This window comes from Chinchilla lanigera, unplaced genomic scaffold, assembly GCF_000276665.1.
Source record: "Chinchilla lanigera isolate Chin_1 unplaced genomic scaffold, ChiLan1.0 scaffold00107, whole genome shotgun sequence".
NCBI lineage: Eukaryota > Metazoa > Chordata > Mammalia > Rodentia > Chinchillidae > Chinchilla > Chinchilla lanigera.
Genome location: NW_004955508.1, coordinates 3672918 through 3677797, shown reverse-complemented (window position 1 = coordinate 3677797; position 4880 = coordinate 3672918).

The window sequence follows — 4880 nt, the reverse complement described above, 5'->3', positions numbered from 1 at the left end:
AGGGAGAAGGCGCCACTGGCTACCTCCTTCTTCATCGTGGTTTCTCTCTTCCCTCTCTCCAGGGGCTTAAATTCACGCTTCACACCTTTCCTGGGTCCAGGGGACCTACTTCCCTCCTCCTTGTCTTCCTTGTGTTGCCATGTTCCAGCATCTGGACAGCAACTCTCAGAAAGGCTCTTCTTGGTTGCTTACCACTCCACCATTCTGGTGCTCCCTCCCCAAAAATACTGTTTTAAGTTAAATACGTTCACTAAAAAATTTATTCAACCACTGAAAATATAAAGGAATAACCAAAAGCAGGCAGGATAAGGGAAGAACACAAAAAGGACATCACTTGATGACAGAATGCAACGCAAATACAGAAGTCCATTAATTATTTAAAAGATCTATTGAGCTGGGTGTGATGTTGCAGGCCTGCAATCTCAGCACTCTGTGAGGTGAAAGTAGGAGGATCATAAATTTGAGCTGAGCCTGAGCAACTTAGCAAGTGAGGCTCTGTTTCAAAATAATTAATAATAATAATAATAATAATAATAATAAAAGGGCTGGAGATATAGCTCAGTATGTCATGGGGTTCATTCTCCAGCATCAAGCACAGACACACACAAAGACTCATATTTGATTAAAATAAACACATAGGAAAACAAAACCAAACTGTTTTTTGCAAGAAACCTACCTGCTAAGTAGCAAAATGAAAAAGGAAGATGATGCTCTAGAAACAATGGTCTTCACAGTAATGAGTATCAGTGAAGATAAGGTTACAGTGATTGAAGGTCCCATTCTCCAGAAAAACATAAATTTCCTAAATCTGAATATATTTTGTAACATTAAACATAGAAGGCAAAAAATTGACAAGCTTACAAGAAACTAAGGGGGCTGGGGCTATAGCTCTGTGGCTGGGTGCTCACCTAGCACATGTCCTGGGTTCAATTCCCCAGCAGTGATAAAAACAATTGTAGTGGAGCATGCCTGTAATTCCAGCACTCAGAAGGTTGAGGCAGGAGGATCACCACAAGTTCAAAGCCAACTTGGGCTACAGAGTGAGCTCAGGCCAGCTTGGACTACAGTGAGATCCTGAGGTTAGCAAAATCATACTAGGATTCAGAATGGATGCCACTGACTGGGGCATCCCATCCCAGCTCCTGGAGGAGGATCATCCTGAGTTATCATCCCAGCTCCTGGAGGAGGATCATCCTGAGTTTAAGGCCAGGCTGGGCCACATACAGACTTCAAAGCCAGCCTCAACGATATAGCAAGACACTGTCTCAAAAAACAAAACAAAACAAACAAAAATGGATGCACTTTGAGACCATGATGTCAAGTGAAGTACATGCACATGTTTAAATATTGCACAGCTTTTCTTGTATGAGAAACCCAAAGCATACATGAATTAAAGATCAAAATAAAAGATAATAGGAAACAAGGAGACAGAGCGTTTGCAAATGGGAAGGAGATCAAAAGAAGGGAGGGTGAGAGGAAAAGAGGAAAAAAAGGAGATGTAAAAATAATAAAGATGTGCAATGTACACGCTCTATCTCCCGATGATGGACACAACCATGATGTACTGCAAGCATGTAATAACACAAATTAAAATAAAAATAAAACCAGAACCAAGCCAGGTGAGGTGGCCACTGAACGAGTTGCAGCTTCCCAAGAGTCTGAGGCAGGAGGATCTTTCAAGGGGATCCTGGGCAATTTAGCACGACACTGTCTCAAAGTTAAATAGGGCTAGGTATGTAGCTAAGTGCACCCCAGTACCACACACAGAAAAGGACCAATGTTACAGGTAAAGTTAATTTACAGTAATTAACAAAAACAATATGGATCAACTCAGAATCAATACTTGTGAGATATAATGGTAGAGAACATGCACTGTAAACAACTTACACACTTAGAAACAAATTTAATAAGAAATGCAGAACATCTGTATGAGGGAATTAAAGACAACAGACTAAAAGCCAATTATCACGGCATGCACCCGAGTCACCACAACTCTGGAGACTGAGGCAGAAGGATCAAGTGAACCTAGCCAGGCTGAGAAGACAGCATATGTACACACACACACACACACACACACACACACACAAAATCTACAAAAAAATCTGTGTACCTGAACACAAATGTAGAGCAGCATCATAACTGCCCAAAAGTGTAAACAGCCCAAATGTCTACCAAGAGATGAATAAATGAAATATGGTATAACATAAAGCTGAATATTATTTGATAATATACAAGGGTGATGGTGACACAAAGCGTACCATGAGTAAATCTTGAAAATATTATGTCAACTGAAAGAACTGGCTACAAACAGGCCACATGGTGTATGACTCCATTTGAATGAGATATTTAGAATAGCCAAATTTACAGCAATAGGGAGCAGACTAGTAGCTGACAGAAGCTGGGAAGGGGCCGAGAAATGACTCTTAATGGGTAGGAAGTTTCTTTTTTACTTTAAAAAAATGTTTAAGAATTTATTGTAGTAAAAGACACACTGCCATTAATCCTCCTCATGCAATTCTGCCATGTTTGCAGTCCATACGATCACGTGCATAGGCAATTTGTACATGTACACAACGCATCTCCACTTTTAGTTTCTTTGTCCCTTTCCCCTCCTCTCCCTCCAAATCTTTCCTTCCCCATTTACAACAGCTCCATTTCTGTGTTTTCTTCCAGTCTTTGTTTACCCTTTAAATCCCCTCCCCTCTACCATGCGTGTTTGGTTCCCCTTCCCATCTGAACACATTCTTCCTACTTCCTAATCTCTATCCTCCATCTTGCTGCTTGTTTATGCTTTCAGTTCTCACATCAGAGAAACAATATGATACTTAAACTTGTGCATCTGAGTTATTTCACTGAAGATCATGGACTTGAGATGCGTCCATTTACCTAAAAATGGCTCCAGTCTATCCTTCTTTATGGCAGATTGGCGTCCCTCTGTATAGAACACCATATTTTCTTGATCCATTCATCCACTGATGAGCGTATGTTCTGTTTCCAAGATTCAACTATTGTAAGTGGTGCTGCTATAGATGGGTAGGCATGTATCCCTGTGGTATAATGACTTTAACTCTTTCAGGAAAATACCTACAGGGAACAGTTGGGTCACATGGAACCTCTAGTGTGAGATTCTGAGGAATCTCCATACTGCTTTCCATAGCGGTTGTACCAATTTACATTCTCACCAACAATGGCAAAAGGTTCCTTTTTCCCCTGCAGCCTTGTCAGCACTTATTATTGGTTCATTTCTTCATTTTAGCCATTCTTCATGGTGAGAGATGGAACCTCACTGTTAATCTGCATTTTCTCATATACTACTTATTGGCCATTTTACTTCTTCACCTGAGAAGTGTGTATTCATTTCAGAACCCTCCCCCCCTTTTTTTTCTGTCTTTTTGAGACAGGGTCTTGCTATGCAGTTCAGGCTGGCCTCGAGCTCACAACAATCCTCCTGCCTCAGCCTCCTGAGTGCTAGGATTACAGGCATGCGTCACACATGCCCAGCTTCAGACCCTTTTTGGCTGGGTCTTTTTTTTTTTTTTTTTTTTTTTTTTTTTGGTACATGACCTCACAGTGTAGTTCAAACTGACCTTGAGTTCACTATGTAGCCCAGGCAAACCTAAACTCACAGTGATCCTCCTGCCTCAGCCTCCTAAGCACTGGGATTGTAGGCGTGCGCCATGCCTGCCTTTGACTGGGTCTTTAAATTTGGTGTGTCATTTTTTTAAAGTTCCTCATATATTCTAGGTATTTGTCCACTGTCTTAAGAGTAAATGGCAAAACTTTTTCCAATTCCATAGGTTGTCTCCGGTGGTTCCCGCTTGTGTAGGTCAGGCTGGCTTTGAACTCACTACAAAGCCCTGGTTGGTCTTGAATTTATGGCAATCCTCCTGCCTCAGGCTCCCAAATGCTAGGATTATAGTTGTGCCCCACCATGCCCGGTGAGGTTTCTCTTTAGAATGATGAAACTATTCCAAAGTAAAGTAGTAATGATAGTTGCATATACCTGTGAATACATTTTAAAAACTACTGACTAGTTATACCTTAAGAAGTAAATTCTGTATTTGAATTATAATTTAAAGATTTTTAAAAACCCTATCTGTGGGAACTTTTCACATAGCCCTAAAAGAAGTGTGGCGTACCTCACAGGTAGAGAGAGTGCTAGACCAGGCCCTGGATTCAATCCACAGCACCAAATAAATAAATAACTTGAAAACACAAACAATGGAAGAGACACAGGACTTTTTTTTTCTTTTTGTTACCAGGAATCAAACTTGGGGCCTCACGCCTGCTAGTGAGGTGCTGCACCACTGAGCTGCATCCCTGGGCCATGACATAGGATATTCTTGAATAAGACTACTCAACATTATAAATTCTTACTACATGGGGCTGGGATATAGCTCAGTGGTATAGCACCTGCCTGGCAAGCACAAGGTCCTGAGTTTGACTCCTGGTACCAAAAACAAATAAAGAAATTCTCACTGCTTTAATTTCCAAATTCAATATGATCACAATAAAAATGCTAAGAAGCCACTTTATGGAGCTGTACAAGTTGATCTTAGAATTGACAGCAAATACCACACTTGCTTAGCATGCATGAAGCCCTGGGTTTGATGCCCTCAGCATCACCAAAAAAAAAAAAAAATCCTCAAAAAAACAAAACAAAAAATTTTAAAAGCCAACCACGGTGGCCCATGCTTATAATCCCAGGACTCAGGAGGTTGAGACAGGATCACCATTAAGGTCATGTCCAACCTGGGCTAGAGAGCAAGTCCAAGGACAGTCTGAATTACAGAGTGAAGCCCTGTCGGAAAGAAGGAAAGAAGGAAGGAAGGAAGGAAGGAAGGAAGGAAGGAAGGAAGGAAGGAAGGAAGGAAAGAGGG